The sequence below is a fragment of the Euprymna scolopes genome, chromosome 31, assembly GCF_053919585.1.
Source record: "Euprymna scolopes isolate OS-2025 chromosome 31, ASM5391958v1, whole genome shotgun sequence".
NCBI lineage: Eukaryota > Metazoa > Mollusca > Cephalopoda > Sepiida > Sepiolidae > Euprymna > Euprymna scolopes.
The window spans coordinates 25,547,626-25,562,245 of NC_136512.1; positions in this window are offsets into that span (position 1 = coordinate 25,547,626).

Here is a 14,620-nt window from a genome sequence, read left to right on the forward strand (position 1 = left end):
CCTATTAAAGCTGGAATTACCATGTTCCCACTTAAATGTGTATTTTTTTAAATATAGTAATCAAAATGTTCTTTGACGCTTGTTGTATATGAATTCAAGTCTAGCTGAGACCACTATAAGTAATTTTCCATTCGATGTCTTCAAGTCCAACATAAACAAATTCCTGATAAAACGCCCCCTTAAGTGAGACACTTTATCAGATCTCCAATAGTAACAATTACTACGATATTGCCCCATTGATTACTGTACACGCAATAACCCTTATCCGTGAGTGGGTTCCAGGCCTTTATTAGTGGTGACTTCCATGTAAAAAAAGGCTTATAGTTATGCAAGAAGATAATGTTCATATTATATTTGAATTTATAAATGTTGGCTCAGTCATAGGAAAATAATAATGAAAGACAAAAAAGGAATGCGAGTTGTAAGAGAGTAACAATATTAGATGAGAAAGTTTGCAGATTTCTCTGGATCTTTACTGTGATAGGTTTGGTAGCTGCAAGGTGTATTTCCTGAGTGTATGTAGTTAAAGAGAGTGCATGTCCAGTATATTTGTCGACGGAAGTATGCCCTATTGCGAGCTTATTTTAGAAGGGAAACCTTCTAGATAGTGCGTGACCTTATACTAGGGCCGTTAACCTATACATGTAATAGTCTCAGTTAGTAGCAGTGACCATATGCAAATGACAAAGCCGGCTATGAAATATAATATCACATCAAAGATAAAACAAACACACGTGTGCAGAGAATGAGATATTCAAGGCAAAGGGGATTCAAGCCGTGTCTGAGACACGAGAGTGTAGACAATAACATGTTGGAGACACAAGAGAGCGGGAAAGGAGTGCTTAAGACACGGAGAGCGGGAAAGGACGTGTTCGAGACACGAGTGTTCAGAGACGTGTAATTCACGAAGCCAGAGCAGAGAGGAAAAAGAACACGCGCGTGGAGAAGGAAAAATGAACTGTTTAAATATTTAGAAAAGTGCGTTGTTAGATATACCAGATATACAAGCTACTATAAAAATAGAAAGTGAGTCGAATTTTTATCTTATTCTTTGCGACGGGGTCTACAACGTGTTGGGTGCGAGAAAAGGTAACAGTTAAGAGAAGGTTTACAACGTTACATTCATTCCACGTTTTATTTTTGCTTTTTAATTTAATATTGTCGTTATCCTCAATTTCCCTTAGCATATTAGGTAGGCTTTTTAATCTAATATGTAAAATATGCCCTGAAGACCTTCCAGAATCAAAACCTATCAATATGATGACCGCGATTGTATATCAATTTTTAGCAAACAATACACGAATAAAAACGTCACAGATGTTGTGTTCGAGAAAAGCATTATATCGATTGTGTTTCCACCAACCTATAATTTTTTTCTTCGATACACTTATTTAGTATTTTGTTTCTCATACGGTGCTTTGCTTTAATTGCGCCAAATCCGGGGGGCAATTGCGCCAACTAAAAAAGAGCTCTTTATTTGCGTGGTTGCCAGCAGAGCACTGTTAGCTAGTTGGCATCATCATCACGGACTTGGCGCAATAATCCCAAAGTACATTACTTATTTGATATTTCTTGTCGCAAATCGTGATTATAATTAGTTTAGATAATTAAACTATGCTAGGAACGTGTTGAGACAGTTACCATCCTCGGGTGATTGATTTACTATTCGCATCTACTTTCTTAGGATCTGGTTTGCTACTATATTTCGAGATGATATGATCGAGAAATAATATTTCAGATGTCTTTACCGATTAGTTGATCTAGCGGGGTTCTTTTTTCTTTTCGCGTAAATATTAGGTGCTTCTTTACATTGACATGATCACTGTCACCCTCTGCATCACATAAAGATAAGGCCTTTTAAAATGACCAAATTTTTTATGAATCTCGTGCATTCACTATGAGCGCATTTTACTCCTATGGGAAATATGTTTAGCATGTTCCTACCATATGTTGTTAAAAAAGTTTACTTGTATTCGTGTCCAGGCAGTTGTGAACCATTTTCCACCATTATTTCAAAGGTGACGTCCTCAAATAGTGAATTGACATAATGCAAGATCTGAAACACCAGGATTGGAAAGTGGGATTGGGAAGTCAGCGCTATTGCTACCTACAAAATCTGCTCCTTCAGCTTGGGCGGAATTCCCTGATAAGAGCGCCTCAGGCTATTAGCAATAAGGTAAACCCTTCTCAAAGAGAAAATTTAAAGACTGGTAGGATGGTCCTCCTTGTGGGGGAAATGATAATATCACGTACTATCTTCAACATATTGCCAGAAATATAAACCTTCCCGCCCCTACGCGAGTTGGTGGAGATATCTGTTATCGACTCTAGTCGAAAAACTAACTACGCCTCTGTTCTATTCTCATATTTACTGTACTGTTTTATACTTAGTACAGTAAAAAGAACGCCTCTTCCAATTCTGCTTCCGCTTAATATCAGTAAATGAGATCACTTCAAATACAATTCACTTCAAAGAGAAATTGCTAATTTATTTGTCGCTACATAAACTCCACTATACAAAACACATATACACAAAAAAAAAAAACTATCAATGGAAAAACGTAATGTCCGACTTATATTTAAAATAATTTCGCCCTTTTTGTTTATTACAGTTTCGTGAAACGGCGAATAATTGCAAAATAATGTATTCAAAATATAAAGTAGAATAAATAACAGGACCTCGTCGAAATTCCTCGGTGCTTAATATATAAATCTACATATTCAACTAGAACATAAATATGTATATAAGAGTGGCATTGTATGTCTGTCTAAGGAACGGTTTTTACCCTATCCCCTTTCAATTATTCGTCTACACATACGAACGTTTATACATGTGGGATTTGGCATTTGGAAAAACAAGAAGTAATTTGGTTATTACACGGTAAAAATAGCTGCTAAGGGAACAGAATTGAAACAAATATGAAAGTTGGAAGCGAAAGTTGAGTTTGATTGCTATTACTATTCATGCGAAAATCTACATTTTTACGTTAAAGTCAGTTAAATTTATAGCTGTCTCTATCCATATCACGATAGCTTAAACGGTAATGACTAAAGTTTGAGCACTAAATGTCTGCTTCAATTCTAGCTGATCACATCCAAGTAATTTTTTAACCTTTTGAAACACTACTATATATTAAATACAATAGAATAATAAATAGAATATTGCCTTTATTATAATAATTACGAAATCAGCATGAATTTATATATCGTGTTTTAGCGCATTTTATGGTTTACAAACTAAAAATTTGAAAATAAAAAAGGATTCCGACCTGTTTAGAGCTTATACAAGCCATTTCTAAGCGGTTATTTAAAACAATTGGGACTTGCCAAGCGTTTGTCTACTAAAAGTGTTCTACTACGCATGCGAAAGTATACATTTCTACGTTACTTTACATTATTTTCGAACTTTTTCGACGAATGTGGTCGATGGTTGATTTGTTTTACGGCATATCAACCCTTTTTCATTCATTAAATGCCGAATCCAGTTATTTTGAAGAGAAATTCTTTAATAGAATATATATTTTATTCAAGTTGGTTTCCACTTAACACGTAGTTGGGATCCTAACAGGTACTTCCACTCCGGGCCAGAGTGGACCTGGGAGCAATGACAATGAAAGGGTGACTCCACACTCCCCAAATCCCGCAAGCTGTGGCCTCACCATAGGATATAGTTTAAGGTCATATCCAGGACCGCAGGTGCGCGTAACTCTTGGCTAATAACTAATGCTGCAAACCTATGTTTTGATTTCGATTCAAACTGATGGCACTTAATAATATATTTCTTTTTTTTTTACATTTCAAATGATTACTATATATAGAGTACAGTATACTAGTCGATAGATAATTGAAATTATAGCAATAGATACGAAATCTGCATAACTTTAAAACATTTTAAACGCATTCTAAGGGGCAAAATGCTGGTAAATATATAAAGGTCCTAGTTAAGTTTATATAATAAAGAGTGACAGCATTGTTTTTATCATATAAAAGAAACGTTGTCTGTGTGTGTCTGCATATGTGAGTCTGTACGTGTATCTTAGAGTGTTCTTTGTGGGCTCAAAAACGGCTGGGCCAATTCACAGAAAATTTTACACGAAGGTCCTCTATGTAACGCGCAGTGTTCTTAGTAGATTTTTTACCGGAAATTTCCCGATAAGTATTGCTAATCGAAATAATCTCATGAAATAAAGAACAGGCGATTTTGACAAAAGTTAACACTGTATACAATCTAATATCACAAGTGACTTTAAGAAGTTTGTCTAACACACAAGCTGAAAGGACCGGCATATAAAATCAACAGTAAGTTCTTTGTTATGACACAGGCACGTTAGAAATATATTTTCTGCTTCAACCATAATTGTACCATGAGATGTGTACTTATAATTTTAATATTAAATTCAAGCCATAATCGCTACACCAGCATGAACTAATCAACAATAGATTATTTGATATGATCGAGGTGTGTTACCAAGAAAACAATTAAAGCATGATACCTGGCTTTTTCTATTTTAAACTTTAATTTAAGCCATTCTTTATATATAAAAAAATAGATGAGGAAATCCCTAGAAAGGCGTTTTATCCCTCTCTCTCTCTCTCTCTCTCTCTCTTAACATTAACTTCATCCGAAAAGAAAACAGCTGATAAACATTAGTATATACATGCCTATAAGGTAAGCTGTTTCTTTCAAGTACAGCATCTTTTGTTGTTCACTTGTCGACTTTCTGCTACTGTATGGTAGTAATTGTTATCATCTATATAAAAATTATAATATCAACATTAATTTCTCTACAATGCAAGGTCGTCTAAAATACATTCTGAACAAAGCCATTGCAGCACGCGCGTGAATCTTTTTTCATGTGCAACGCTAAAGTCCACAGCCAATCGATTTGATTGAAATACGTGCGATGTCACCGATTACGATGACAATCAAAATATGAGTGTGATACATACGCTGATCATCATTGTATCCCGTGCAATGCCGGGTATCCCTGCTCCTATATGGATATTGCAACATTATAAAAGACGCTTGTTTTTGCCCCTCCTTACGTTTCATTGTCTCCGGCATTTCCTGCTAATTCTGACCGGTCTCCAACGAAAACGAGGCCAGCCGGCGTGAACGTCGATAAAGAACACTTCCGTTGTAAGAAACAGAATTTCCGGGAAATAATTAATTTTTCGAGTTTACACAAGACCCGGATGCTGCAACACTTCCGGTTTCTTCAAATCTATTACTGGAATCGACAATAGTACAGTCAACCATTTTGTATTTTGTCCGAACAAAAGTGAATCATAAACACACGTACAAAAAGTGCAAAAAATGAATACGCAGACGACAAGGAACATATATATATATATATATATATATATATATATATATATATATATATATATATATATATATATATATATATATATATATATAGTGTATTTTAAGAGAAGAGAGAATCTACTATTTGTTTTATAACATTATTTTATATAAACTTCTTTCCAGTTAACGAAAAGAAAAAAAAAACAGTAAGAAATGTACGTGCGCGGTTTGAACCTACATACAACGCCATGCAAATAAAAAGAACCAACAACAAAAAATACAAAGAACAACAACAAAAAAAACATGTAAATTTTCCAGTCTTATAAAATTCTTTGCAGTTAATGAAGAAAAAATTAACGAATTTATGTTCGTAGTTTTAACCTACAAATCAGGGCATGCAAAAAAAAAATCAAGAAAAAAAAACACACACAAAAAACAAAACAACAGAAAACACGCTATCCCCTTACCAACTGTAGAATTTTCACGGCCCCTTGTTCTATCAATGTTACTGAGTGACGACATGAAATAAATGGTTTTACAGATGATAGATAAATTAAAATAACGTTTTCGATTTTTCGTAATTATCGGGGGTATTCTGAGAGAAAACTTTACTAAGACCACTCTCATACTTATATACTAAATTTCTGTAAATTTAAAAGAAAATCTGTTCACCCGCCTCAGAGTCTATAAGGAACGGTCTCACACAGAGAGACAAATTTGCATTCATATAATAGTATATATATATATGTATATATATATATATATATATATATATATATATATATATATATATATATATATAATTATTTTTTACTATAATAATTAAATACCTACAGACACTAGTGCTTCATCCTTTCTGGAATCTTCAGTGCAGGGTGTCACGATTAATACGAGGCAAACGGTTTGAACCCCGCAACACGAGACATCTCTGGCTCAATTAGCGAAGACCTAATCCATTCGGCTATCATTAATCGCGTTAAATAACGTTGAATTCACACATCTTAATTTTAAATGTTTATTTACGTCAGTCAGACAGTGATCTAATCGTTATACATATGTATATGCATATGTATATAGATAGTTAGATAGATAGCGAGAGAGAGAGATAAATAAAGAGAGAGAAGAAAATAATTAATAGAGGAACATACGAATGATTAAATTTAGTTCATAAACTCATTTTCTTTTTTCATTTAATCCTCACATTCCGGGTGCAATGTTACTGATGGGTATTTGTGGGCCATGATACACACCATATATAACAATTATAGTCGGCAAGTATATGACTTCAGTGTACTATGTCAGCCATTTTATTATTAAGTGGTTTCATATCCTGTTAGAGCCGATTTTTTCATAAATAATATATTAAAAAAAAAAAAAACATTTATTTTAATTAGCGAATTTTCACTTCGGATTTTACCCTGAGATTTGGATGTGAATTTCTATATCCTCTTCACTAACTTCCCTTACTCTATGACATTCAAATACTTACACAACTTTTAATTTTGATTTTCTATGCCTCATTGACTTTAGCAAATTAGGTGTAAAACATTATAACTATTTGTAATATTTTCTCCTCTGAAGAGATAGTAGACATCTAAATCCTATAGAATAAGGAGTTAGGTGGGATAGTACTTATAGAATATTACGCCCAGTAATATTTTGTAACACTTATAATCATAGGTTTCCATACGAGTTGAGTGTTAGTTCATTTTATTCTGAAGTGTATATATACAGTGGCGTCCAAAAGTTAAGGAACGATCTATCATTTTTTAATGGCTTCTAACTTTATCTATGAAAAAGAAAAAAAAATTTGATGAATTTTCCAATGTTTAATAATGGTAGTTAAAGAAAAAAAAACTTTTAAACTTTTTATTTTAATACATATTTTTTTTACATATAAATAAATTTAATTAAATTACAGGCGTCCAAAATTTAAGGAACGAGAGAAATTCATTATGAAAAAATAGAGAATCCTTTCAGTATTTAGTGAAAAGCCCCTTGTTTTCAATCACACTATGGCATCTTTTGCTGCAAGACAGAGCCAATCGTTCACATGTTATAGGTGAAATATTATTCTAGGATGTTTTTATACATTCCCAAAAATCATCACGATTTTGGGGGGTTTTCTCTGTGATCTTATCACCAATAATTTTCCAAATATTTTCAATTGGATTCAGGTCTGGGCTCTGAGCTGGCCAATCCATAACGCAAATATTGGATCTATTAAGCTCTTCTAAAACTATTTTTTCTTTATGGCACGCTGCGTTGTCTTACATAAAGATATCAGAATTAGAAAGATTAGGTACCACATGTTCTCTAATAAATTCTCTGTACATTCGTGCATTAACATTTCCATGAATTCTCACAAGGAGGACAGTTCCTTTTGTAGATATCATGGCCCATACCATTATACTGCCGCCTCCAAATTTTACTGTACCTTTAACGTACTGAAGGGGCAGTCTTTCTCCATTTTTTCTTCTGACATGTGGTCTTTTATCTGATCCGAAAAGATTAAATTAAGATTCATCAGTAAAATGAACCTTTTCCCATTTTTTTCTTTCCAAAACAAATGTTTTTCGGCAAATAACAATCTGATATTTTATTCTTCATAGAAATTAAAGGCTTTGAGCATGTACTTCTTGAAAATAATCCAACTACGTTTAATCATCCTGAGATCGTTTGTCGGGAAATCTTGTGTCCAGTTTCGGATGTAAAATCCCGGGATATCGAAGCCGCAGTTTTAAAGAAATCAGAACGAGATTTTTCTATCCTCCCTTTTAGTTGTTATTCGGGGTCGGCCCGATGTTTTTCTTTTCAGTCAATGGTACACCTTTTTTTCTATTTTCAATAATCCGAAAAACAACTCTTTTCAACCTTTTCCATATTTTAGCAATCTCCCTATGGACTTTTTTTTCATCATAATGGTCACAAATAAGCTATTTTTCTTGTAGAGATAGCCTTTTCCGAATATTCGGAGTCGATATTTTGTTGTTGTTAATAAAATTGTTAAAGTTTGTATTAATTTTCTGCGTTCCTAAACTTTTGGACGCCTGAAGTTTAATCAAATTTATTTATATGTAAAAAAAACTAATATATATTACAATAATTTTTTTTCTTAAACTACCATTATTAAACATTGGAAAATTCACCAAATATTTTTTTCTGTTTCATAGATAAAGTTAGAAGCCACTAAAACAAAATGCATCGATCGTTCCTTTACTTCTGGACGCTACTGTGTATATATATATATATATATATATATATATATATATATATATATATATATATATATATATATATCAATTATTAACCAACCCACCACATTATAATCCAACAATAGACCTAACGGAAAATAATCATAATAATCAAGAGGTAATATATATTGGTTCCACATCTGGCCCAATAAAACATAGAATTTCTACGCACAAACATTCTTTTAAAAATAACTCTCTATGATACCAAACTACTCTATCCAACTATATTTGGCAACTAAAAAATAGCAATATTTCTTTCAACTTAAAATGGCAAATAATTGAAACTTGCAAATCATATAAACCAGGAGATAAATTTTGTACATTATGTACAAAAGAAACCCTAAAAATTTTAAAATATGAAGATATAAAAAGCACAACCAAACTAGTAAATTCAAGACACGAGCTTCTATCATGTAATCATAAACGTTGGTTTTAATTTAATAAATATAAACCACCTTAAATCATTAAAAATAGATTACTTTTTTTTTTTTTTTAATAAATTAAGTTAAACCAATTACCGCCCTTAGACTCGTAAATCAAATAATATATAAACCCATGACAATTATCTCCCCTTAAAAACTTACAAAATAAATACTCTCTCTCTATAGATATTAACTGTAGCGTCTTTAAATCAAAATACGCTAACGGAAACAATTTACTGCACGAGCGTCGCCCTTTTAAAATTCATCATTCAATAAAATAAAAAGCTATAGCAAACATCTAAATGACTACTTTAAATACAGTTCCTGATTTCAAAAAAAGAAAAACCAAAAGGTAATTATATATCTATATATTTTTAAATCAAATTTATTATGTAAATTCAAAAAAATATATATTTTTTCTACTCATTTCTATCTCTAACCTATACCAATTTTCTTATTAATTTTCTTATAAATTTTAAATCCAAACCTTTTACTTCAATTTTTCAGATTCATCTGCCTTACTTTTAATGCTAGGTTTATTTTTGGTGTCTTTTCAATTCAATAGAAATCCTCCTAAATTTGCTGATGAGGAGACCGTGCTTACCAAAAAAACTACGTATAATTGTTCTACGTGACTTCATGTATACCACAAATAAAAAGCACGGATTTCCGAAACGATCGTACAGATAATTGACTTTGTTGTTGTTCCTTCTTATGAAACTGATTTTTAATTTAATTAAATTTTGATTTTTAAATTTTAAAATTTTTTAAAATTTTTAAATTATAAATCACATTACTTAATATTGAATTAGCTCTAGGAAATTTAACTATCGAGCTTATTATATATCTAAATTACAACGAGCATTTCCTGTATTTTAATTAAACTAGTAATTTCACTATTACATTAAAATACACTTAGCTCTTTAGACTATCATTCTTATCTCCTTTAAATTATATATATATATATATATATATATATATATATATATATATATATACTTGTATGTAATATACTGAGTTTCTCTGGTTCGTGTAATTCAGTAAATTTTCATATACCAATAAGTTTTAAGCCAAATAGAGATGACTTAAAAAGTAAGCTAGTAAATTATCATATTTCATAATTGTGCATTAATATTCTGTATAAACAAAAGCAAGACTTAAAAAAGGTGTTTATAGCAGTCGGGCTTTTCCAGGGAGGATGCCTCCAGGGTAAATGTTTTTCACATGCTTCTTTTCCGCTAAGGGAATTTTCTTTAAACAATGTTCTTTTGTCAAGAGTGTTTTTATTCAAGAAATCTGAAGAAATGCTGGTTCTGAAAATTTTCAAACGACATAATGCTTGAAATTCTCGAACTTGTATGGAAACAATTGTAACTTACAATGAAATACACTTTTTGTTGCTATAAACACCTTTTTGCAAGTCTTGGTTTTGTTTATACAGTATATATATATATATATATATATATATATATATATATATATATATATATATATATATATATATATTTAGAAAAGGCAGATTGTCAGTATGTGCGCGTTTTTGGGTGTGTGTCTTTGGGTGTGTGAGTTTATAGCCCCGTTATCTGGAAGTGATTTACATACCGTATATGTCGTAATTCCCAGGATTAGTATCAACTATCAATAATCGAATACAATCCGATTAAGAAAGCAACATGATTTTGACCAGAGTTCACATTTTTCTATAGCCTGATATCACAAACGTATTTGAAAACGGTTTTAATTGAACTAGCAAGAAATGCACGTTGCATAAAATCAAAAGTAAGTTCTTTGAAAAACCCGTGCGTTTGAAATGTTTCTGTTTACGACAAATATGAAACATCGTACTTGAGTTTTGCACTTATAAATTTGATTCACGGCATTATAACATTTTATTATTTCATGAAATCAATATGATTTCCATATAGCACACTGTCGCCAACAATGTTTTGTGGATCAAAAATACTGCGTGGATACATGAGAAGCGTAATCCCAATGAACTGTAATCAGGTAGAAGCTAAATTAGGCAGGAAGTTGATTTGACCAATTGGGATGAAATAAATTATTGGAAATATGGAATATTTGTTGATCTTAATTCAACAACCGGTGGCAATGGGTCTTTAAATAAATAAATAAATTAATATATAATATATACATATATATGTGTGTGTATATATACATATATATATATGTGTGTGTGTGTATCTCTGCTTGTGTCTGAGTGTAAGTAGGTGTGGATTCGGCTGTGTGCGTGGAAGAATCTGTATATATAGCTTCTTTGCATATACCATATATGTAGGAATACGCTTCAATATTTTATATAGGCGTTCATTATAAAACAAAGTCAGTTTATTGAATAAATATTTTTTGCAAAGGAAAATAAGTATTGTCTTTTTTAAGCTATTATTAGTTTAATTGTCTATATATCCTCTTGTGTGGACTATTGGTTATCGACAAACTAATCAATCAGTTATTTAAGATTTTTTCTTCCAGTAATTTTGATATATATATATATATGCGATTCCAACAGCTTCTCAGACTAGTGCACCTCCCTAAATCACTGGAAGTCCGTGGTCCCGAAGATGACATTTTTGTTATGCCAGCGACTTTCACATCCTCAAGCAGATAAAACACTGAAGACAGCCATTGGTATACATCATATATATATATATATATATATATATATATATATATATATATATATATATATATACGTATGCATACATATATGCATATATATAACGATACACATATATACACATACATATATATATATATATATATATATATATATATATATATATATATATATATATACATACATACAATTTTTATTTCAGATTAAGCGGCCCACTTCAAAATATCTCAATGTCTCTACTCTTTCTCTTATGGACAAACTGACACCACAAGATAAAACACAGTTTTTTGTTTTTTTTCAAACAGGATTGCGCTACATTCTACAATTCTCACAGATCATTGAGACGTCATGTTTACGGAAAAGAGAACAATAAGCAAAGGGTTATACACACAATGTGACCATGTGATTTTTTATCTTTGAGAGACTTTAAAACTAACTAATGGAGAACATAAACAACACTATCAGGAGAACCAGAAGAGAAGATACGCAGGCAGTATCTCCAAACATTGTTGAACGTTGCCAGAAATGCATAGACGGCAAGCGGGAGCTCTTCCAGCATCGTTTATACCACTACGGGTAGTTCAATCAATAAAAAAATATTCCTCCTCCCTACTACATCCCCTAGAATACTTTATGTTGTCCACCGTATGTGTGTGAGTCTCTCTCTCTCTCTCTCTCTCTCTCTCTCTCTCTCTCTATATATATATATATATATATATATATATATATATATATACATATATATATATGTGGGGGGAATACTTCATTTAATCACATAAATTAATATACGAAAGGATGCATTTATGCGTAAACTTGAAGTATTTTCCTCAACAGTGCTCAATACGTAGGTCGAGCAACGTAGTAATTTATAAAATATGTATAGATATTAAGCTACACAGAATATTCCGCGTTTCATTCACGATATGATTATGCATCCTAGCGTGGATGAAACTCAGAATATTCTGCGTAGCTTAATTGCCATATATATTTTATAACTTACTATATATATATATATATATATATATATATATATATATATATATAATGTTTTACAAAACGGATAATTAGGTTTGTTGCAGACTGTCTGGATTTAATGGATGCCATAGTCAACATCAAGTGTATCCCAGTTCTAATCAAATGTCTTTTCTTTTCGTTTGGGAAATGTCCCAGTAGACCGTAAAATGCACAAAATATTTATCATTTGATTTGTATTTGCTTTTTTTTTTCTAATTTTTTTTTCTTTTGATTTATTTCACTTTCACTGTTGTTTATGATTTTGCTTTTTTCACTCGATTTTCGGTTTCTTTGTAACATCACATAATAACCAGTAATCATATATTACCGGAAATAGATTTGATCTCAGTCAATATCCATCGGCCAGAATACGTTTTAATTTTTTTTTTTATGTTCGTTATATATTAATTCTTATCTAGTTATTAAATACAATACATATTATTTAATGTTCTAGTAGTGAAACAAAACATGAATTAGTAAGAAGTATAAAATTATTTCACGCGTTTCTCTCTTTTTTTTTACATGGAAGTCACCACTTATCAAGACACGGAGGACACTCAGGGATAGGAGTTATTGCGTGTGCAGTAATCAATGGGATAATATCGTAGTAATCGTTAGTATTGGAGAGTTTATAAAGTGGACTACTTAAGGGGGCGGTTTATCAGGAATCTGTAAATGTTGAACTTGAAGACATCCAAGTTTTAGTCAGGTGGGAAATAGGCAAACGGAAGAGAGTTCCACATGCGTGCACTTCTAAGAAAGAAGCTTTGTTCATGGAACCTACGTTTTGATTTAGGCACAGATAACGTGTGAGGAAAATTATTGACAGTGGTTTCAGCTAGACGGGTGTTTTTCGTGAAAGATTGAAGCTCAGAAGTGCACTTTCCATGGAAATATCGATAAAACAAAGACAGGCTCGCAGCGTTCTTTTTGTGGGAGAGAAGTTTCAAGGAAGAGAAAAGGGCATCCCCCACTAGGGTACGAAGTCTATTTTTCACTCTGTCAAGGTATGATTGACTGTTTTTGCACTACTGTCCAGATATAGAAGCAGTACTCCATCCTTGGACGTACTTGGCTTTTATAGAGATCGAGAATGGCGTCAGAAGTGATATATCTACTGGTGCAGTAGAAGGATCCCACCATTTTTCCAGCGACCTTGTCAACAGATTTGATGTACCTGTTCCATTTCAAATCAGGAGTAAATGTCAAACCAAGAAGCTTGTCTAAACATGGAGCCTCCTCAATACGAGAGTCATCTATTTCAATTGATGCCAGACGGGGATCAGAGCGTTGATGGTGCAAAGATAGGAGCTTGGTTTTAGATGCAGTAAAAGTTACCAACCACCTCTTCCCATATTGTCCCACGCGCTCAAGATCAGAACAGAGAGAATCAAAGCGAACTTTGTCATTAGGGCCTTGGACGTGTTGCCGTAGATGATCATGTCATCCGCATAGCTGTCAACGAATGATTTAAGTATGTGTGTTGGGAGATTATTAATGTCGATCAGGAAGAGCGTTAGGTCCAGAATGAACCCTTGAAGGACACTAGCATTAATACTGTGAGCTTCTGATTTTTGCGCATCATCAACTACCCTTATGAGCCTATGTAAGAGAAATTATTTAATAATTGAGAAAACATTTGCTACTGTTTAGGAACCTGTTTGCTATTTGCCAAAACTGGTGGAAACCAAGCCACTGCTCAGTTACTTTGAATTTAACGGATTGAGCATAAAGCTCTGTTGCATGTGTATTACTGTTTTATAGTGGTTGCTGGCAGCCCTGAAAGCAGTTTTAGACTTAGTACATCTATTACGCTCGTAGCTTTGGAAAAAGTGATTTTTGTGCGCGATAGCTGCAAAACATTCTGGGGAGAAGAAAGGCATGCTGTTAGGGTTTTGTTGGAATGTTTGGATGGGATGAATCGGTTTATATCTACAATTAACCATTCGGTGAGGTCTAACACTACAGATGCCACATCCTTTTAAAA